Source organism: Kogia breviceps, chromosome 13 (assembly GCF_026419965.1).
Source record: "Kogia breviceps isolate mKogBre1 chromosome 13, mKogBre1 haplotype 1, whole genome shotgun sequence".
Lineage (NCBI taxonomy): Eukaryota > Metazoa > Chordata > Mammalia > Artiodactyla > Physeteridae > Kogia > Kogia breviceps.
This window is the reverse complement of record NC_081322.1, coordinates 84,941,089-84,964,746: the sequence shown is the minus strand read 5'-3', so window position 1 is coordinate 84,964,746 and position 23,658 is coordinate 84,941,089. Positions and strand designations below refer to the sequence as shown.

Sequence of the window (23,658 nt, the reverse complement as noted above, 5' to 3'; positions counted from 1 at the left end):
AACGGAACTTTATTTGGTCATCATCCGGTTTCTCAGTGTTTTCCTTTATGGTACTTTTTTTTTTTTTTTTTTTTTTTTTGTGGTACGCGGGCCTCTCACCGCTGTGGCCCCTCCTGCTGCGGAGCACAGGCTCCAGACGCACAGGCTCAGCGGCCATGGCTCCCGGGCCCAGCCGCTCCGCGGCACGCGGGACCCTCCCGGACCGGGGCACGAACCCGCGTCCCCTGCATCGGCAGGCGGACTCTCAACCACTGCGCCACCAGGGAAGCCCCTATGGTACTTTTTGAATCATGTTTAAGAAAACTTACCCTATCCCCTATCTGTATATGTATGGCTGATTCATTCTGTTGTGCAGTGGAGGCTAACACGACATTGTAAAGCAATCATACTCCAATAAAGATTAATTTTTAAAAAAAGATAGAAAGAAAACTTACCCTATCCCAAAGTCCAGAAGATAGTTTCCTATTTTGTCTTCAACATGCCTTAGTGTTTCGCCTTTCACATTTAAATCTACAACGCACCTGGTAATGACTTCTGTGTATGGTGTGAGGAAGAGTTAAGTTTTATTTTTTCTGTGTGGCTATCTAATTGACTCAGCACTATTTTATTCATTTTCTTACTCACTGTTCTTTCCTAACTGCCCTGTAATGCCACCATCATCATAAATCAAGTGCCCATAAATACAGAGGTCCATTTCTGGACTTTCCGTTCGGTTTCATTGGTCTGTTTTCTATTCTCGCACGGCTTTAATCAATGTAGCTTTATAATATGTACCCCAAGCTCTAGGATCTGAAGAGCGGGTTCTCCCTCCTTGTTCTTTTTGGCTCTTTGCATTTCCATACAAGTGTTAGAAACACCCTCACATCTGCTGACTTTGAATGGATTGCATTAAAACTACAGATCAGGTTAAGGAAAATGTACACCTTTATATGAACATTTGAATTTGTGTCTGTGGTATATTCCTTGATTCATTTAAACCTTCTCTAATTTCTCTTAGTAGAGTTTTATAGTTTCCTGTGTAAAGGTCTTACACATCTTTCATTAGATCCATCCTTAATTAAGTATTTCAGTTTTTGGATGCTATTGTAAATATTTTTATTTTTTGAATTTTGTTTTTCTAATTGTTCATGATTGGTGTATGTTTTGGTTTTTTGGCCGGGCCATGCGGCACGCAGGATCTTAGTTCCCTGACCAGGGATGGAAGCCGGGCCCCCTGCATTGGGGGTGCCGAGTCTTAACCACTGGACACACAGGGAGGCCCCTGGTGTATGTTTTGATCCTCCAAAGCGGTGTGACAAGCCACCCCAAACTTAACACTGTGAAATAGCAGCCCTCTTGTGGTCCTCGTGGCGTCTATAGGTGAGCAAGCCGGACGAGGGACATGAGAGCATCTCCCCTCTGCTCCTGGGTGTGAAAGCGGGGGGACTCGGTTGGCTGGGGGAACCATTTGGAGCCTCCTTTGCTCACATGCTGGGCACTGGGGCTCCTTGGGGACTGTTCACAGACACCCTTCACGAGCCCTCTTGCAGCTCAGTGCTGGATTCTGAGAGGGAGAGCACCGAGGCCCACCCTGCAGAACCAAACCTTTTCAGAGGCCCAGGAGGAAGCTCTCCACCTCTCCTGACTGAACCTCCCGACTCTGCTCTCCCACAGCATCATTTCTACTTCCTCTGCCTGTCACAAGTGGAGTCATAAGGCCACCCAGATCTGAGGGGAGGGGAGGGGAGGGGAAGGAAGCCCCATCTCTCAGTGGGGGAGAGGGTGGTAAGTCACCCTGCAGAGGAGCATGTGGGGTGGCAGAGGTTGCCATGGGCAACTTTGCAAAATACGTCTGTCACGTGATATGTAGATACCACTGATGTTAGCACGGTGACCTTGCAAAACTCATTTATTAATTTGAATGTTATCTTCAGATGCTTCTGGAATTTTATTTACACACGCTGTCCTCGGTATCCACAGGGGATTGGTTCCAGGACCCCCAAGGATACCAAACTGGAAGATCCTCAAGTCTTTTACATAAAATGGCACAGTCCACACTCCGGTTGGTTGAATCCAAGGATGCGGAAGCCGCATCTACAAGGGCCAACACTATGCAAATTTTAGTTGTCCTTTTCCAATCCTTACATTTTTTACTTCTTGTTCAGTACTTGGTTTCTTCATTGTCCCATAAGTGATTCTGTTATGCTGTTGAGTTTGCTCTCTTTCCATTCACAGGCTACAATTGTTTTGAAAAACATTCTATAAAAAGACAGACAGTGCTAATGTTACAAAGAAAAGATGGGAGGGAGGGATGGGTAGTGATTGGGGTGAGGACAGGGAAGGATTTCTTTTCTTCCTATATCGAATTTTTGCAGCCCTTGATTCATTTTTTTTTTCTTTAGGCCCCAAAGTATACAATTGGTTTGAAAAAGTTTATTCCACAATTTAACCAAACTTTCTAAGAGGGTCCTCTTAGAAACAAATAACTCAGATCGCCCTTTTCATCTCAGCAAACAATTGATTTCCAAAGCCTGTGGGATATTTCCCTCCACGTTGCTGTTGGGCCACAGCTCAGCTGGGGTCACGGGGAGAGCCACCTCCTATGTAGTGAGCACTTGAAGTCTGGAGGTCAATCCGGAAGAAATGTACGGAGGTCACTGAACAGCAGCTCATGGAAAATAGGATGTGAGTAAAACACAGGCCCCAGATTTTAGGAAAGGGGCATAAGCACGTAGAGCCCAGCCCGCCCGATGTGTCATATGCCATTCAAAGGGGGAACCCCAGCCCTCTGAGGGCAAGGACCAAGTCCTATGATTGCTAAGTGGGACGACAGAGCATCACTAAGTCAGTCCCAAGAACTCCAGCGCTTGAGATGCAGGAGCCCAAGGTGCAGACAGTGGAGGATCTGGAACGAGGCGTAAAGCCGCGCCCCCCGAGTCAATAGAAGAACGTTCTGAGTAGCATTTGGAAAATGCCGGGGCGAAGCACAGCAACTAGAGAAAACATCCCAAAGGCCCGTGTCTCAGTGGACGGGCCAGGAAAAACACATTTGGTGGGCACGTAGCCAAGGCTACCAAGGAAGCAAAGAGCAACATCCAGTGTAGGGTCAGGTGCCGCCGGTCCCCGTGTCAGCGTGGGAAAGGCCCGGCCGCAGCCCTGCGCCCGGGGTGGGGCGGGACGAATGCTGCTCAGCGAGCCGCAGGGCGATGTCAGCGGCGGGACAGACACGCCGAGGGGGCAGCCCCACACCCTCACCTCCCTTCCGCGAGGCACGTTTGTTTCTCTTCTGCTACGGCTGCGTCAAGAGCTACCTGCCTGCCTTTCTCCTCCGGCGAAGGTCCCCCGCTCAGCCAGCTGCTCCAGATCTGCCTCTGGTCACTGGCCGTGCCCATTGCCCTGGGCCACCAGCTCCTTTGGGAGAGGTCAGGCTGGCACGCATGCGTCCTGCAGCGTCAACCTGGAGAAAGGCTCATGTCCTCCAGCAGCGGGCGCCCTGGTGTGGGACGCGGGCGGGGCAGGGCGTCCTTCCGTCTTCCTGACTGTCTCGCTGGGTCCCCCAGCCCGGAGCCCTGCAGGTGGAGTAGAGGAGAGGGTGAGCACTCCTCCCCGGGGAAGGCTGCACCCCGCTCGCTACCACAGGACTGATCTCCGCAGCCAGGGTCCTGACCCAGATCTGTTTTCCCCAAAAGCCCGCACTCCTTCCGTGTCCGCACACTCAAAACAGCGGAAGATTGATTTACTACATGGCAGGAGAGAACGGCAGTTGGCTAGTATCTGAAACACCTTGCACCATACACGATAGGTGAACTGAAATAAGCAGTTAAATATAGAATGACAGGGCAATGTATGGAAAAGAGAATTGAGTGTTGAAGCAGTTGAGATCGTAGAAGAAACAATGGACAAATTTAAATGTACCTGCAGGGAATTCCCTGGCGACCAGTGGTTAGGACTCCACGCTTTCACTGCCGAGGGTCCGGGTTCCATCCCTGGTCCGGGAACCAGGATCCCACAAGCCACACGGTGTGGCCCGAAGAAGTGTACCTGCAAATGATAAATACCAAGACGAATGCAGAAACAATCAATGCATAAGAAGAGATCTCACACAAGTGATGAGAATAAATAAAAGCAAACTTCGAAAGAGACTGAACTTTACACGTAACTTACAAAAATTAACATTGGTACATGATTTAAGATTGTGAAACTCACCGAAACGTGAAGGTACTAATTAATGACAGTGAAGAGCGGTAACATGGTTGCCCACGCAGTGCCGGCATGCGTCACAAAATCCTCCTCTTCCGGGACGTTACCTTAGGGCATCACCCGTAAGGAGCAAGCCGTGCTTGTTGTCCTAGTGGCCAGTGGACCGCAGAGGTGAGCGATTGTGCTCTTCGGAGCTGGCCACACCTCAGTGGAGATCCTGCCTCTGTGCTATTTACCGGCTGCGTAACCCTGAGGCAGTGACTTAACCCAGCTAAGCTTCAGGCTCTGCCATTAACAAATGGAAGCGCATAATATCTGATACAGAGTGCTAAGTGCTCAGTCAGTGGAAGCAAGTGAAATTGAGGACCGACCCACAGTAGGTGAAAGCGGGAACAGGCTCCATTCAGCAGGAGGCCAGTTAGGAAAATGATCGTGTACTAAGTAGATGGACTATTTGGAATCCATTAAAAAAGACGACTGTGAAAATGCTGTTAAGGAAATCTGCTTAGGATGTGTGAAATAAAAATAGATGGAATTTTCTACGCTACTAGGATTATAGGGAAATAAGCTATGCCTGCCTATGAGCAAAGAGTGGAAAAGAACAGGGTAAGGGAAAATGAGGGAGGTGATTTCATGGAGAGTTAAAACTTTTTCTTAAATGTATCTGCAATATATGAAAACCAAGGATAAAAAGGATTCCTGAAAAGAAACTTCTTGAGTTATAAGAGTGGAGACTGAGAGTCCCACCTGCCCCGTGGGAAAAGGTAACACAGAGTTGATGTCCACTGATTCAGTTAGTATTTACGGAGCCCTGTGACACGTCAGACCTTTGAAAACAAAGATCCTGTCCTCACAAGAGGTTTATTTATTTATTTATTTATTTATTTATAGGTTTATTCCCTATAGGTTTATAGGGAATAAACCTATAAAAACAACAACCAATTAGATGCCATTGTGGCAAGTGCATTAACACAGATACGCTCAGACCATCTTTCCTTTTAAAGAATTGAGGGCTTCCTGGAGGAGGTGGTCAGCAAGTCTTAGAGGCTGGGAGAGGTAAGTCAGCTGATGAGAGGTGAAAGAAGGGGGGTCCTTGGAAAAGTATGGAAAGAGGCAAGAGATGAGACTGGAGGGAGAGGTGGGGCCAGATCATAAAGGGCATTGCATGTTACCCAAAGGAGTTGAAGTTTCATACTGCAACGAAAAGTTGAAGAGGTTTTTTTGCAGACAACCAAGAGAAAAGTGATGAGTCCTGGAGCAGCAGCGGTGGCAATCAGAGGAGAGGGCTCTTTATCAATGTCTTTGAGACGAGTGTTAACAGGAGGCTGTGGGGAGAAAGAGCTGCAAGAGGAACAGGGAAGAATCAAAGCTATCTGCGGTACGCGGGCCTCTCACTGCCGTGGCCTCTCCCTTTGTGGAGCACAGGCTCCAGACGCGCAGGCGCAGCGGCCACGGCTCACGGGCCCAGCCGCTCCGCGGCACGTGGGATCCTCCCGGACCGGGGCACGAACCCGCGTCCCCCGCATCGGCAGGCGGGCTCCCAACCACTGCGCCACCAGGGAAGCCCCAAAGATAACTTTGATGTCAACTTTCACCAAAACAGGGGAACAGAAACTTGCAGGATAGGATTGCAGAACGTTGGCTAGGTTGGGGCCAAAAGTTTTTGGACTTGTTCAATTTGAGAAGCCTTTAGGATGTCTCCCTGGAGATATTCATCAGGTAATTAGGTAAACGGGTCTGAGGTTTAGGAGAAGGATGTCAACCAAAAATATCTGAAAGTCATCTGTATCTTAATGAATGGGCTGAGGACAGGAGAAAAGAATCATGATCATTTTTCCGGGAGGTTCTACACTATTAAGGAGCGTCACACATGCTGTCTCATTTAAACTTCACAACCACCCCATGAATTTTATGTAGGAGGAAGCCGAAGCTCCAAAACTCTACATGAAGAATTAGGACTCTATTGCAAGTAACAAAGGTAGCTCGATGAAAGATTGGTTGTCAGGTTACAGGGGACTCTCGTGCACTCAGGGGCGGAGATGAGAGAGGGGAGAGTCACATTCTCTTGTTTTTTTATTTCACAAAGCTCCCTTTTGCAAAGGCTGCCAGATGAGGAACAAGAAGATTTGAAAGTGGCAAAAACAGAAACAAGGGGACCTGTGGAGCACATTTTCCTTTCTGTCGCCTCTTGCAAATCAGTCATGAAGCTAAGTTTTATTCAACGAGACTTGGCTTTGGCTTGAAACCAAAATAAAATGAGTGATCGTGGAGAAAAGAAGTCACCTGCTTTTTGCCAATTTTGGTCTGAAAGTTGCCAAATTCCAAGATTCATTTTCTTTGGGTAAAGCTGACTATGTATAAACTCAAACGCACAGAGTGTAGGCTTTTAATAACTACACTTAGAATAATAAACATGAGTTTAAGTAGAAATTCTCTTTTTAACATTTTTATGCCAATAGATTTTCTTTCAGACTTGCTTTTCATCTGAAAGCTGGAAGAATACAGTGGAAAGAATTCCGTAGTAGGAATCATTAAAAACTGTGTGGTGTTGCTTCAGCTCTATTTCCTGTTTGTTGTGTAACCCAGGACAAGCAGACTCACCCTTCCTGGACTCTGAAGTGTCCTCTGTAAAATGAGAGATGTGGACTCAAGCAAGTACTTCTCAAACTTTCATGCACATGTGAATTTCCTGGGGATGTTGTGAAAATAGTTTGGTTCACTAGGTCTGGGGTGGGGCCTGAGACTCTGCATTTCTTCTTTTTTTTTTTAGTTAAAAATAATTTTTAAATTTTTTGGCTGCTGCACAGCATTTGGGTTCTTGGTTCCTCGACCAGGGATTGAACCCGTGCCCCCCGCGGTGGAAGTGTGGAGTCTTAGCCAGTGGACGGCCAGGGAAGTCCCCTCTGCATTTCTAACAGGCTCCCATCCTCATGGTCCGTGACGACACTTTAAGTAGATCAACCTCCAAGGTGCCACTAGGCTATAAGCTTGCCAAATAAAGAAAAGCATTATGTCAACAACTGAGAACAATAAAGATTTATTTTAAAAAAAAGTTCTGTTTATAAAATTTCTGTTTATAAAGGTAATCCATCTTATCAAAAATTTAAAAATATTACTCAACGTATAAAGTACAAGGGCTGAAAATCATCCAGAGTGAAACACCACTTAAAGTGGTGTGCTCTCTTTTTACTTGGTTACAAAGAATGCGAGGGCTAAGTCTCAGTAATCTTTTGTATGACCTTGTCTTTCAAAATCAGATAATGGGAGGGCTTCCCTGGTGGCGCAGTGGTTGAGAATCTGCCTGCGAATGCAGGGGACACGGGTTTGAGCCCCGGTCTGGGAGGATCCCACATGCCGCGGGGCAACTAGGCCCGTGAGCCACAACTGCTGAGCCTGCGCGTCTGGAGCCTGTGCTCCGCAACAAGAGAGGCCTCGACAGTGAGAGGCCCGCGCACCGCGATGAAGAGTGGCCCCCGCTCGCCGCAACTGGAGAAAGCCGTCGCACAGAAACGAAGACCCAACACAGCAAAAGTAAACATATTAATTAATAAATTAGAGTGGAGTGTGCCCGGATAAACACCCCAAAGCATATTAAAAACAAAAATCAGAGAGTAAAGCTGGAACCTTTTTCCATTCGTTGCCCATCAATCGGGCATTAATTGATTTGAATTCTGTTCCTCCTGTTGGGGTAGATTTCCTCCTGCATGGTATGATTTCCAGTTGCTCAGTGCCTGGATGCAAGAGAAGGGAATGAATGACTTTGCAGGGTCATCTCTGCCAGTCTGAATGAATCTGGAGTGGTCTAGAAGAGAAAGGAGCTGAGTGAACACTGAGAACAATTTGTCAGAGGTTTAAAGAAAAATTCTGAGTTAAGATGTGTTGAGAGCTGATCAATGGACATTAATGTTTGGGAAATGACTTATTGTAATCATTATTGATCAAGGAGGAATCTTGCCTAATTCCTCTGTATTTTCCTCAGTGACAGGTAATGTTAAAGCTATTTGAAAGTACTTTAAATGATTGCAGTAATAACAATATAGCCATAAGAGATGACTGGTCGTTAAAAGCATATATGTGACACATTTGTAAGGCTCTATTAGAAATGATTGAAATATACAACTATTAAATATAAGATTAAACCCTCCAGATATCAAATTGAATTTATTATTTACACTTTTTCTTTGTCACCTCAAAGCAGTAACTATTCCGAATTTAGCATACAGTGAGGTTATTATCATTACAAGTCTGTGATATGTTTATAACTTGAGGAAAATTTCAAACTGTGTATATAGATTTATATAGATGTATCTATATTCATGTTCATAAAATAAGCCAAATGGGGGCTTCCCTGGTGGCGCAGTGGTTGAGAGTCCGCCTGCCGATGCAGGGGACGCGGGTTCATGCGCCGGTCCGGGAAGATCCCACGTGCCGCGGAGCGGCTGGGCCTGTGAGCCGTGGCCGCTGAGCTTGCGCGTCCGGAGCCTGTGCTCCGCAACGGGAGGGGCCACAGCAGTGAGAGGCCCGCGTACCACAAAAAAAAAAAAAAAAAAAAAAAAAAAAGCCAAATGAAAAGAAAGCAAAACTATTGTCATTGTGTAGCTAACAATGTGTTAAGAGAAAAGGCTGTTGGAAATAATGTCCCTAATAACTCAACCCTCTAGCATGGCAGCGAAAAACATAGTATGTAAGTTAACATTTTAGATAAATGATACTCAGCATTCTAAGTACCAGAATTGAGGTTAAAAGAAACTTTTCTGAAACACATAGAATTTTACCTTTAATAGAGGGTTCTGAAAATATTTCAGTCTTGGGGATTGAACACGTTATAATCTCCATCGATTATTCTTTGCTTCTGTCCTAAATCACCTAAGACTTTAGAAACCTTGAGTCTTTTGTTTTTTAATCATGGTCATTTTCTTTTATAAAAGTTACAAAGAGTCGCTGTAGAAAAAATATCAAAATGCAATAAAATATAAAAATCAAATAAAAGGGGCTTCCCTGGTGGCGCAGTGGTTGAGAGTCCGCCTGCCGATGCAGGGGACGCGGGTTCGTGCCCCGGTCCGGGAAGATCCCACGTGCCGCGGAGCGGCTGGGCCCGTGAGCCGTGGCCGCTGCGCCTGCGCGTCCGGAGCCTGCGCTCCGCAACGGGAGAGGCCGCGACGGTGAGAGGCCCGCGTACCACAAAAAAAAAAAAAAAAAAAAAAAAAAAAACAAGAACAAAAAAGCAAATAAAAATCACCCCCAACGTCACTGTTGAGAAAAAACCCATTAGCAGCTTAGTGACCGTTTTGCGCACTGGGTGGGTTTCCTAGGACACAAGTCATCGGGCTTTGGGCCCGTCCTAGTCCAGCACAGCCACATTGTAACCAGTCATATCTGCAAAGACCCTGTTTCCAAATAAGGTCACATGCTCAGGTTCTGTGTGGAGGCGAATTTGAGGGGGACACCATTCAACCTACTACACTCCTAGTATAATGTATATTTGTATAACTACAACAAAAGGTTCATGTTTTATAGATATCTCAGTTCCCTTTTCGTTTAATAGATTGTGACGTTTCCCTGTCTTTCAGATACAGCATTTTAATTTTTATAGAGTGTCCTGTCGTTTGCATGTCACATCATCTACCTAACTTGTTACTTCAGACATTTAGACGGTTTCCAGCCTTCACTATTATGAACGACGCTGATGAATCTATAGATGCCCGAGTCTTTGAGGTGATCTCTGCTTATTTCTTTGCTATATAATTTCTTGTGAGGTGCATTATTGGATAAAGAGCATAACATTTTAAAAGCTTGTGATATACCTTGTTTAATTAAATTCCAGAAAGAAGGTACCAATTCACTGTCACCAGGAAGAGAGGAGCCAGCATCCTCTTCACGTTGTACGTTATAGTTTTCTGAATGTTTGACAAGCAGACAGGCAAAGAAAGGACGTCTCTTCCTTTCTACGTTTATTTCATGTGAGGTTGCATCCTTTTTTGTTGTTGTTATTTAATGGCTATTTGTGTATCCTTTTTATGAGTTACCAGTTTATGCCTCTTGGCTTCAACTATCAGCATTTATTTCTTGCTGTCTCACTGGTGAATATGCTGATCATTCTCATCCCTTTTATAGTTTGCCGTGAATTAAGAAACTATGTAGAGGGGCTTCCCTGGTGGCACAGTGGTTAAGAATCTGCCTGCTAATGCAGGGGACAAGGGTTCGATCCCTCGTCTGGGAAGATCCCACATGCCGCAGAGTAACTAAGCCCGTGCACTGTAACTACTGAGCCTGTGCTCTAGAGCCCACGAGCCACAACTACTGAAGCCCGTGTGCCTAGAGCCCGTGCTCTGCAGCAAGAGAAGCCACTGCAATGAGAGGCCCGTGCACCTCATCGAAGAGTAGCCCCTGCTCGCTTCAAGTAGAGAAAGCCCGCGTGCAGCAACGAAGACAAAAATTAATTAACTAATTAATTAATTAAATATATTTACAGAAAAGAAAGAAACTATGTAAACATACGCCCATACTTCCCTTTTCCCATTCTTTGGATCATCTCTGAACCTTGTACAGACTTCAATTACTGGCTTCATATCTTAACTGCTTACAGGTCTCTTTCTTTCCTATGACTCTGAGGCCCTTGGGGACAAGGTCCACGTCTTACTTGTGTTTTTGTATCTTCAGCAACCAGCACAGGTACTCAATACCTATTTGTTGAACTGAATTGTTAGATTTTGATCTGGAAGTGTTCACAGTTCCTTGTTTAGATAGAAATAGCGAAATCAGGATATCTAAAATAAGGAGAGATTGTAAATGGGACTGAGTAAAGTGCATAGGGTTTAATTCTCCAACGTTGTTATTTCCACTTTAAATTTTTAGAAGTAGTGTTTTTTCCTCCCATATTTCTCAGCTATATTTCTAAGGTAATTGAGACTGTAACATCATCTAAATAGGTGAAGTGTTACTGTAGCAAAAATAAGCATAATGAAAACAGTAATCTTAAAAGGGAACCCTCTTGCACTGTTGGTGGGAATGTAAATTGATACAGTCACTATGGAGAACAGTATGGAGGTTCCTTAAAGAAGTAAAAAGAGAGCTACCATATAACCCAGCAATCCCACTACTGGGCATATACCCAGAGAAAACCATAATTCAAAAAGACACATGCACCCCAATGTTCATTGCAGCACTATTTACAATAGCCAGGACATGGAAGCAACCTAAATGCCCACTGACAGACGAATGGATAAAGAAGATGTGGTACATATGTACAATGGAATATTAGCCATAAAAAGGAATGAAATTGGGTCATTTGTAGAGATGTGGATGGACCTAGAGACTGTCATACAGAGTGAGGTAAGTCAGAAAGAGAAAAACAAATACGTATATTAACACATATATGTGGAATCTAGAAAAATGATACAGCTGAACTGGTTTGCAAGGCAGAAATAGAGACACAGATGTAGAGAACAAACATATGGACACCAAGGGGGGAAAGCCAGGTGGGGGGTGGGGGCTGGGGGGTGGGGGGTGGGGTGGAGGTGGCATAAATTGGGAGATTGGGATTGACATGTGTACACTGATGTGCATAAAATGCGTAACTAATAAGAACCTGCTGTATAAAAAAAATAAAAGAAAATTCAAAAATTCAAAAAAAAAGAATCTGATGTATAAAAAATTAAATTAAATTAAAAAATGATAATCTTAATGGAATAGACATATAATAGTATTATGATCAGAATAAGACTTGCAACTGTCAAAAAAATTTTTTTTCATATTGTTTCTGTTGAAATCAGTGGCTCTACTTGTAGTAAATGTAGCACAAATTTATGCAATTTGTAGATTTTGAAATTCATCCCCATTCAAAATTCAAATATGAAAAAGCATCAGTCTAACTCTGCTTTAGAAGTGCTTTGAAAAACTGGAAACAAATGAATTTTAAAACATAATTTGAAAAGTTATGAGAACTCTTAAAAATTGCATTGGCTGCAAGAACTTCTTACAAACATCTTTTATAAACATGTTTACATGGTCAAATTTATTTTCCCATGAATATTAAAATAAACCATTGCCACAAATGGGTTTTCTGTTCTGGTCCTTTTTTATGCCTTAGATGTCCTTCAACCCCATTCATGCTTTTCCCTCTCTCCATCACAGACTATCAAAATGCCGCACACCCTATAGGACCCAGTCCAAATGTTTGCTGAATTCTGGATGCCTTTTTTTCGCTCATCATAACCCAAAAGAGCTCTTTTCGCTCATCATAACCCAAAAGAGCTCTTTCCATCCTCTCTATTTTCTCATGGCACGCTGTTTTTAGCACTTTTGTAGCTCTTAGTAATTCTGCAATATGGTCTAGTTATTTGTGAACATTTATTTTTTTTCCCTGTGGATTGTAAACATCTAAAGAACGGCGGTGAACACAGGAGTCATATGTTAATACTCAAATATTATTTGTGGCAATGGCTCTAATAAAGAACATTTGAAGGGCATACATCTTAACTGTTTGGAGGTTGAAAGTGTTTTTTAGAAATGTTGGAGACCTGGCATTTCTGGAGGTTCAACAGCGCGCCCTCTTTTAAAATTATGAGGGCTCTATTTTATTATAAAGATCCGCCCAGACCCTCTCTAACACTGCGCGTGAATGCCACGTGCCTGTGCTTGCGTGCGCGCGCGCGCGCTCGGGGCATCAACCCTGGTAGCTGCTTTGCGCGGAGAAAATCCATCGACCTCCAAGCCTCTGTTTCCCAGTCCTTAACCTCTCAGATCGCTGGAATCCTCAGTAGCGTTTTGTCGAAGGTGCTTGGGGGCTCTTCCGAGTGGAATGCAATCTCCTTTCCGCACCGCGTACCAGTGAGAGGTGAGGGGGGATTGCAGAGTGCGGGTATTTTACCAAACAAAATATGAGCCAGTTGAGGGCAATTTCCAGGTCTCGGCACAGACGGGGCTGGATCTGTCCGAGCTGAGGTTGAAGGAGCCATGTCGGCCAAGGGATGCAACAGGATTCGGGAGGCGCGGCCGAAAAAGAAAGGCCACCTAGCGGGCTTTTGTTTCCGATTCTGGCAGGTTCTCCGGCCAGAGATTTCAAACGTGAAGCCAGCTGAAGCACTTCCTTACACTAATTGGAAGGGGAGGGGGCGGGACTCATGTTACACCAGCTCGTATCTCCTTCCCCATAACTGCTAAATTGTAGCTTTAAAAGGAAGTGACATGGGGTGGGGAGAGACGTCAGCTGAGGACCACTTTTTTTTTTTTTTTTCCGAAGAGTCCCACCCCATGGGTGGAGTCTCGCTTTTTCTTTCCAGTGTTGGCTGACTTACAGCTCCTATAAACTAGTGGCAATTTCTGCACCCCAGCCTGCTCCCTTTCAGTTTCTGATTTCTAAGTCCATGTGTCCAGGGCTGCCAGAAAGGAGGTATGTGCCGTTCGTGCTATTTCCAGGCGACTTCACCTCTGGGCGTGGCGGATGTTTGCACCCCTCTCTCTATCACCCTTATTCTCTCCTGGGCTGGATTTCATTTAAGCCTCTGGAAGGGGTAGGTAAGAAAGAGGAGGAGAGGAAGGCGGAGAAGGAAGTGAGGCGACAGTGGGAACGTGGAGGGGCAGCCCTGGAAGGCGGCGGGGGCTTTGCTGCCGGCCGCACAAGGACCGTTTCTTTGTGCTCAGCTGGGGGAGCGTGGCTGTCCGCGCTGCGGTTTCGAGCTGCCGTGCTGGGGTTCATTTCCCCCTGCCCAGCCCCCCCCGCCCCCGCCCCCGCACCGGCGCCTCGGGTGAAATAATTTTCTCAGCAATAGACGAAGCCGGGGAGAAGGTTCCTGTTACCGATCGGTCTCTTTTGTGTCATGCAACATGTTCTTCCGTCTCTGCCGTTTCTATGGCAACCACAAAAATACTACACCAAGTGCAGCCCCGATATCCATTGCTTTATTTGCGTTTGCTGCGCCTCGGCTGCTTTCCGCGCTGGTTCTCGCCCAGGCAGCTCAGAGGCAACCTGGCTTCGCGGCTACCCCTCCTCACCCCCGTTTTGGTTTTTCCCTATCACCGGAGGGCTGGGGGAGGGGAGTTGTCAAGGTAACGGGCATTTGTAATTACCTGTTTATTTACTGAATTTTCAGCCTATGAATTTCCTCATCGTATCTGGGAATTAGAAAAAGGAATGATTTGATGTTTATGTAAGTCTTCAGTTTCTGGTCTTTTTTGAAAACCTAAACTGTTCTCAAGACGTGGTATTAATCCTGTGATCAAACCGAGTGGCGGGGGGCGGGGGAGGGGCACTTCTTTAGAGGAGGTGAGGTCCTTGGAAAAAGTTGTAGAGGGTGTTTGAGAATTCACACTGACGTTATTGTCTGCCCAGGTCTGCCTAAAAGCCTGAATGTTTAAAAGAGGGGTCTTTGCTCTAGTCTGAGCTTACTTAACACACAATCCAAGTTCAACAAGTATAAATGAGGAACAAACGGTAACTATCAGGATTCTCCGTTTTTCGGGCATCGTCGTAATACGGATCAGCTGTCCACTCTCCTTAAGGTGAGGGTCCGGAGACCTTCTGTTTTTTAAAACTGGGACGAGATTAACTCAGCTGTGATTGTTAATCAAGCATCCTCAGTTGGATGAGGGAAAAAAAAGATACCATGAGATAAGGAAGAAAGTGTGTGTCTGTGTATCTGATGTGTGTGTGTGTGTAGTTGGGCAGGGAAACTACTGAATCTTCTAAGTATCCTCTATGGAGAGAAAAAGAGTTGATTTTCAGGAAAAATATAAAACATGAGAGAAAAAAAAGTATCATCTACATAGTATTAAGCAGAGTTAAATATAATTAAAATCAAGTGACACATCTGTTGAACCGACGTAGTCCAAATGGGCTTATTAACAGGTAGGAGTCAAATTGATGCTTTCATTCAGTGCATCTGAGGAGATGTTCGATAACAGACACCATTCTTCTAATGGGCCTCCTGAGTTACCAAATTAGGCTTTATAGGACGGATCGATAGTAATCTCACCCTTGATTCTTAAAATTATCTGTAGTTTTGGATAAAGATTTGTGAAGGTGGCTTAGCCTTCATAATGCCTTTCCACTATGAAGCCAAAGGCATCACTTAGAAAGTTCAGAGTAACCCCTCCGCAGGGAAGCAGGAAGAAGGGGTGGTTTAATGAGGTTTTGCGTGCCAAGATCCTTATCTCAACATGCTGTTGTCTATGACTTGTAAAACTTTTGATAGTGCAAGAGGTCTTAAGTATTTCAGATAGAAAAGTTATCTAAAAAAGGGGCTACGTAGCATGGCACAAAACTAACAGGGAACTAAGTAAAGACGAGAGAACTAGTTAAAAAGCCATAAAACACAGACAGGTGTCATGAAAAAATATGGCTACTGTTTTGAAAAGCACATGTTAGTACATATAAACAGTTATAGGTTTGTAGGTTTATGATGTTCGCAAGAAGAAAGCCGAAGTGGTGGTCTGTGCTCTCAAGTTTAAGATCCTCCAAACGGGGGTGACACAGTGCGTAGCTGGGCACAGAGCTGGAGAGAAGGAGGCAGGGCAGGAGGGAAATGAGAAGCGAGATGCCGAGGGTCTGGGAAGAAGTAGAGGATGGTGACATTGAAGGTTTGAAGGGGAGGGGACAGACGATTCAAGGGGAGGAGGCAAAGGTGTCTCAGGTAACAGGGACGGATGGTGAGAGATGGGTCCTGGTTCAAGGTTCTTGCCCAAAGCCGGGAGAAGCCCATCTTTAGTACGGAAATAGCCCAGGAGCGGTCTGTGCTGCTGAAAAGAACTAGTAGGGATTCAGGGACAGAATTTTGTTCAACCCAGAACGAGACTGGCAGGAAAGAAGGACTATGTAAGTCGGAGGCAGAATCCTTCGTAATTCAGTTATTCTGGAGTTGAAGCTCTAAGAACTGCAATCAGACTTAAATCAGACTTTACACAGGTCACAAATTTGGAAGCGGGAACTCCACGCGCACCCACGACGTCATTCTAATAATACCGACCATCGCTGTTGCTTTAAATTGTGGGATGCTCACATGAGCATTTGGCAAACTTACTATATTTTGTGCGATCGGCTGTATTCTGAAAAAGAGGTCTAATGGGTATGGGAAGACACTGTGTTCACAGTTCTCAAAGGTTTTTTACGCCTAAACGTTCATATGTAATCACGCCAGGCTTAAAAACTATCTCACATCATCCAGAACCTGGGCAACTCTAATTCAACGATCTTTGTCCCAGGACAGAATCCATTTGGAAAGTTTTGGAACTCGGAAATTTGGCTTCATGTATGGGCAGGGAGAATCACTGCTAAGGTTCTGGGCAAGAGGAAGCTTAAATCATGAACTTGTTCTTGATTCTTGTTCTTGTATTTCTTGTGCATTTATTATGTGCCGAGTGCTGTGGACACACTGTGAGCAAAACCGCATACAGTGTACATAGCTAGTTTTCTAATATCCAAAGGGGTTTTAAGGGAGATACTGTGACTGGCTGATCTCCATTCTCTTCTAACGACTGAATAAGAGGAAATATCTTAAATCAAGAGCAATTTTTGGTGAACGTTATCATGGAACAATCTATCTAACCTGTCCTTTCTTTATTTTTCAAGACTTGTTCCACAAAGACTTTCTACTTGTGTTTGTTTTTGTTCCTCCAGTCTGGTTTGCTTTACTTCTTCCTTTCACCTTTAGTCCTACCGTTCAGTCACCATTCATTCATTCATTCATTCATTCATATATATCATCCATCCACCCATCCATTTACTCATTCACTCAACAAATGATATCAGTATCATGTGTCAGGCACTATCTATTATAGATATAGCAATAAATGGGAAACTATTTCTTCCCTAAAAAAGCTCAGGAACTAGCGGAGAGACATTCCCTTAAACCAGGGCATATTGTTCTTTTTTTTAATTAAACTATAGTTGATTTACAATATTGTGTTAGTTTCAGGTGTACAACTTCAGATTCTTTTCCATTATAGGTTATACAAGGTATTGAATATAGTTCCATGTACTATGCAGGAAATCCTTGTTTATCTGTTTTATATATGTTGTGTGTATCTATTAATCCCATGTTTAAAATTTTTTCCTCCACGTCCCCTTTCCCTTTTGGTAACCATAAACTTGTTTTCTATGTCTGTGAATCTGTTTCTGTTTTGTAAATAAGTTAATTTTTATTATTTTTTTAGATTCCACAAATAAGTGATGTCATATAATGCTTGTCTTTCTCTGCCTGACTTACTTCACTTAGTATGGTAATCTCTAGGTCCGTCTGTTTTGCTGCAAATGGCAATATTTCACTCTTTTGAATGGCTGAGTAATATTCCATTGTGTAATATACAGGGGTAATTGTTTTTGACTGAAGCATCTGTTGGCTAATGGCACCAGATGCTCCTTTCATTGAACAATTTTATACATAGATTGTTCTGGGCAGAGAGGGAGAGAGTGCTTAGCAGTTGACTGTTCATCTTATAAATTTCTTGTCTGTTCCTTCCTTGTTTGAGCTTATGTTTGATGTCAGTAAACATTTGTTGATTAACAATATGGAAGAAGTGAGGTTTTGACCCTGGGACACAGAGGCACTGAGGGCGGAAGGCTTGTAAATTCTCTTTCTGAAAAATACAAACTGAGTGAGATAATCTCTCAAAGTTCCCTCAGAGTGAGTTCCCTGTAGACTCCGTGGGACTATAGGTCCCTCCAGATGGACTCAAAATATAACATTTTAAAAAGACAGACTCCCAACTGCATCCAAATTATATGCCCATTGGTTTACTAGATAATCCTTTTTGGGGTTAGATTTCCCGTAAAATGTTGCAAGTCTTTGTCTTGTTCCACAAAAGCAAGTGGGTTTCAACACTTTAAATCTAAATACCCCAAATAAATAATGTTAAAACCTTGCTGCAACACTTCCTGTTTGTATTTCCTGCTGTCATGCAGCTCCTCTCAGCGGGATTGTCTGACCGCATGTGATTTCTACCTTCAGCAGGAAATTACATGGGCAACCTAACCAAGTTCATCCGGAAGGCCCCCCCTCTGGTGCCCGCCTGACCTTCACAGAAAAAAACGTTTAGCAAATTCCCCCTCTTCTTTGTTATGTTGATTGTGGATGAGATCAGCTTCTCCCTCCAGCAAGAAGTTGTTCCAATCTCTCCCCTCTGTCCTTGGGTCACACATGATGGCTATTTCGTGGCCATTTCTATGTAGGATCCTACAAGAGAAGAGGCACATTGTGTACTTCATGGTAGTTTGAAACCGGACACTGAAATTCCTGCAGATTATTGCTCAGCCTGGGGCATGACGGGTAACCTGTAGAAGCCATCAGGGCCGCTCAGGTGACTGGCCGATCTGTAGGATATATATGAGAATGATAGCAGCCCACCTGTGCTGAGGGCACCCTATGGGCAAGTCTATTACAGAGACCTCACATTTTTTCATTCCCTTTATCCTCATAACAAACGGGCAGGTTAAAACTGTTATCAATTTGCATTTTAGGTAGAGAAAGTAAAGTTGAGAGAGAGTAAGTTACTCCCCTAATACCATAATAAGTAACAGCTGAACTTGGACCCAAGACCATGGTACCCCACCGCTGACCCCCTATTTTCATGGTATCGTATTTATGCATCTATGCCCGGGCCAGCCCAGTGCCTGGGACATAGACACACAGTATTTCTGTAGTTGTGAACAGATCTCTACCGTATGGACTTTCCCTTGCATGCCTTCCATTCTACGTTTTAGGAGCTTTAGAAATTTTGGAAGAGAGAGTAGTATTTTAGAACTTGGTCCGTGGGTGGGGCTGGGGGGAGGGACTAATAGCCATACTTCTAAGACAAACTACTCTAATAGTTTTCAGGGGGCTTTGTTATTTTGTTGTGGTTTCGCCAGAAAGGTGATACGGTGGGGGAAGGGAACAGGTCCTGTGATTAAAACATCTGAGTGACAGTGCAGTTCATACATCAAATTAAAAATTTAATTTTATAAAACCAATTTATAACCAAGGCTTGAACTTTGTCAAGAAGTTGCTATTAAGGATATCTGCTATGGCTGCTCTCAGTGGTTCCCAAGGCCACGGGGTAGATGGAGTTAGCGCGCTTCTTGTCTGTTGTTGATTGTCAACAGATCAGTTAGCAAGTTGAAAGGCAGAGTGTTATCTGAGAAGATACCACCAGTGCTTATCTTAGACAAACTTTGAAAAGAGAATGGGAGAAATGAATTGAGTGAAGTTTGGTCTTTTTCCCATCTCTGTGAGCTCCCTCCTGAGCTGTCACCTCTCTTTGGGCAGAGGTTAACCCAGGCTGATGAAATTTTAAAGAGTCTGTCCACAGCTAGCGCTTCTTCCCAGGATGCCGCAGCCGTCAAACACACAATCAATGCCATCATCTAAAACTCCCCCTTTCCTCTCTCCTTTGCTGTGGGGAAGGGTAGGTTGAAAGGAGCCGTGGTGAGTAGCTTCCTTCCCAAATGTGTATCACCCTTTGGGCCTTTCTCCCGAATCTCTGGCCTCTGCGGTCTTGATATTCTTCCTCAAGCCCATTCATTCTTCCCGAAAGTCACTCTTTCCAGATGCTATTACATTGCAGACAACCCTTTACAGTTCTAGCCTCATGCCTGCACTGGGGGTTTCTCATGAAAGTTTCTAGCACAGAGCAGCACGCCTGGCACTGAATGGGTGCTGTAGCCTAGACAAAAAGTGGGCACAAGAGATCCAGAGTCAGATGTGCCTGATCTGATGCCTTTCAGCCAGGTCCTCCCAGGTTGACATTCCTTTAGGGCAAGTTCTTTTTTTTTTTTTTAAATTTAATTTTATTTATTTTTTTTATACAGCAGGATCTTATTAGTCATCAGTTTTATACACATCAGTATATACATGTCAATCCCAATGGCCCAATTCGTCACCCCACCCCAGCCCCCGTAGGGCAGGTTCTTAATCTCAGCGCTGTTGACATTTTGGGCTACATGAGTCTTCCTTGTGGAGCCGTCCTGTGCGTTCCTGGCCTCCATGTCTAGATGCCACCGCCACCCCAACTGTGACAACCAAAAACGCCCCAGACTCTGCTAAATGTCCCCTGGAAGGGCGAAGTCACCTGCACTTGAGAACCACTGCTTTAGGGAATTCCCACGTCTAAGCTCACGTGGTCGGCTCCCCCTTGCAAGCAAACCCGTCCCTCGGGGTTAACCTGTACTCTCCGTGTTTACAGACGTGAGTCCAAACCAAAGGTGCAATTCATTCGCTGAAATTAATAAACAGACAGGAATTGGAAAATAATGATAAAATTAGTGAAAGGCAGACCTGTAGCTGGAATGTATTCAAAGTTTAGTGCCCTTTATCTGGCAAACCTGCAGCAGTCACCTTGTAACCCGAGGCTGCAGGGAGGGAGCTGGGTGGGGCTGGGTGCGTGGACAGTACTCAGAACTCTGTTTAGGGAGACCCTGCCCGTGGGCCTGGCCCGAGGTGGCCTAAACTCTGGGTGGGATGGATTAACATATCTATAGAAAGATTTCGAGCTGCTGGGCCTAACTGACCTCACCTTTGCTGGGATTTGCCAAGTCATCCCATTTCCTGGGTCTACACGGGGAACCACGTGCTACATGCCCAGGTCTCGCTGGTAATCGCCTGGCTCCGAGCACAGGCCTCCAGCTGTGGTGGGTGTTTCCAGCCTCTCCCTCCTTCTGGTCTCTGGTCTCCAGCGCTTCCCACTGGGTTGCAGGCCACCTTCCCTGTCTGTCCTGGACCGCGCCCTGCTTCAGGTAAGGCTCGCTCCTCAGCCCCATCCGTGCCTGGGGCTCCCACACAATGCCAGAATCTTCTTACAGCGTTTCTGAAGCCTTGTGTCCAGCCTGTTCTTGGCTGGGCCCTGAGGGTACACGGATGAGCCAGACAGGGTCACTGCCTGGAGGACGGGACGGCAACCTCAGTGGGTCATGTTCACCCACTGGAGGGAGAGCGCAGAGCACCGTGGGAGCATAGAGAGGGGAGCCCCTGACCCCCCCCATCCAGCCTGGGGCTTCAGAAATGCTTCCTAGAAGGGGGTTGCTAGCGCTGGGGTGCTCTCTTTACAGAGGGGCCGGGTGTGAATCAGGAAGTGATCCGAGGTGAGAGTGCCAGGTGGTGAAGGGGCCTGGACGGCAGGGACAGTGAGACGGGGGACACCCCGTCCCCTGGAGCCTGTGAACTGATCGGGCTGCCGTCGTAGGCGGGGAGAGCCCCGTCAGGCTGCTGCCTTGGTCCAGGAGGCCCAGGTGGAGGCCAGGCCTGGGAGGACGATGCGGAAAGAGCCGGGCCGAGAACTCCGGGAGATGGAGCCCCAGGATTTTGTAAATGGGTTGTACAGAGGGCCTCTTTGATGCTCTGGGATACTAAGTACAGAAAGAAACCTTTCCTGTAATACTCTTCCCAAAGGATCACCTCTATGATGCTTTGTAATGTAGTCATTTATGCACTTTATTAATATCAACCCCCTTTATTCAGCATTTACTACTGTGTTGTGTGCTCCGCCTGTCCGATCCCATTTTGTCCTTAGCCAGCCTCGTGGATTGTGAATTCTGTCCTCTAGTCTGACTTGAAACTGAGGCTCAGGGCTAGCAATACCTGTTGGTGGAGCAAAGACTGTGCCTTCTGACCTATAGAGAATTATAAAAGCATCTTATTTACTTGTATGATGTATTCTTTCCCACAGTTTCCCTGGATCTTCTTTTGGGGGAAAGGATTTCGATAGCTTCAAAGTGTGCAGAAATTCATCTTAACCTCCCAAATCATGCGGAAGTTTAAGAAGTTACTTAAGACCAAACAATATAATGAAAGTTTCATGGTGTCTCTAAAATCCTCATTTGACCTCCATTCCTAGAGGAATAATAAGAGTTAACATTTAAGGGAGACAGAGAGAGAGGACCACAGAGATATTTTAGATGTGCCTGATTATTTTAATTATTTATGTTGGTTCCAATTTTAGCCAGATTGGCACTTCCTCCTTTCTGCTTCTGTCTTCTGAAACGGCTGAACTGTGATTTGTCTTTAAGACAGTCTGGTTTAAAAAGCTTCCCTCTGGCCTGACTCCCCAGAGAAGACGTACCTTCTGTGCTTTGCAAGGCTGGGAGCTCGCTGTGTCCTGTGGGTGCTGGGCGGGCCCTGAGTTGCAGTTTCCTAATTGAGCACGTGACATAACCTTGCCTGCTTCTCTGGGCAGGGAGAGGATTCTCCTGGCGGTCAAGGTGTCCTTCCCTTGTCAAAGGCCACAGGAACGTTTCATTAATGAGAGTCCGCAGACTACCAGGCCCGCGTCTTTAGCCGCTCCCTGCTGGGCCTAGTAGACCGGCAGCCTTTAGGACCCCGGGAAGCAGCAGGGCATAAGGGGAAGCAGGGCTGTGCCACAGAGCCTGGGTTCGGCCCCAGCTGTGGCCACCTGCTTACTCTCTGTGGGACCTTGGGCTCCTTGAAACCAGGGACTGTCTTAGTCTGTGCTGTCCCCTGGCACTGGGAAGTGGCCTGGCACATCCTGGGTCCTTGTCTCCCGATCCCATGAAGGAGGGGTCCAGGGGGGATGCAGATTCTTCACCCACCTCATCTGGGGGCCACCTGGGGCATGTGCCAGCTGCGGGGTAAACTGGGCCCAGCTCACTCAAGCATCAGTTTCGCCAGAAGATCCAAGGGAAAAGAATTTTTACAACGAAAACAGACATGGACATGCCATGACATAATGCAAAATTTACGTGACCTTTTAAGACAATACAGAAGACTTTTTCAGGCTGGGTTGTTTGGATGGCTTTAGGCCTTAGCTCCAGACCCTTCCCAGTTAGTTTCCTCTGCTGAAGGGAATATTTCTGTGGACTTTCTTGAGAAGAAAAAACGGAGCTGGGTAATCTCTAGCTGGCTGTGTGAAGGAACAGTCCTTTGCCTTCCCCTGCTTCCTGCTCTCTCCAGTGGTGAGTCTTGGGGACAGGATGGGATGGCGCCGGCCCTGAGTAATCCCTGAGAGTTTACCCACCTGCTCCTAAAGGTCTAACTGATGGAAGGTTGCTTGGATCCCTTTTTGTCTCTAGTCACCACCTTTTGTGCCCTCCCTCCCTTGATAATGGAGTTAATAGCTTCTCTGGATGAGCCCAGCCCTTGTTCTTTTCTTTCTGATCTCTCTTCCTCTCCCAATACCTTGACTATCTCTTGGACAAGGAATCAACTCTTCTTGCTGGCTGACATCTGTTATCTTATCGTTTGGGGGTGAGTTACCTTTCCTGTTCTCATAAAGCCTTCCTGCATGGGGTTATCTTTTGAAATCTGAATGAAACAGTCAGGCAGGTGAAATTTGCCAATTCAGATACTAACATGCTATCCTAAAGGTACCCCTCACTCAAAGCGTCTCAAACATTCTCCAGAATAACCTCACCCAAACCTCCTGCGTGAAATGAAAAGCTTGGATAGAGCTCATTGTAAGAGATGCAAAGAGAGCCCAATACCTAACTACCCCAATAAACCACTTTTTTTTTTTTCCTTTACAGTAAGACGTTGGAGGAAAAAAAAAAATCTGAGC

General features: G+C 45.4%; 1 protein-coding gene across 3 annotated transcripts in view; it reads left to right on the top strand.

The window, feature by feature from the left end:
• LOC131767983 (1-acyl-sn-glycerol-3-phosphate acyltransferase delta) overlaps positions 1-23,658 on the top strand; it is a 1,414,884-nt gene that overhangs the window by 1,299,138 nt on the left and 92,088 nt on the right. Inside the window, exon 1 of one of the 3 annotated variants that reach the window (XM_067011123.1) lies at positions 12,821-13,015. The exons of 1 other annotated variant lie outside the window; for it this stretch is intronic. The gene's annotated coding sequence lies outside the window, so the exon portion shown is untranslated. Of the gene's footprint in view, positions 1-12,820; positions 13,016-13,352; positions 13,571-23,658 lie in introns of those variants that run through there. One more of the 3 variants, XM_067011122.1, reaches the window with a different exon arrangement.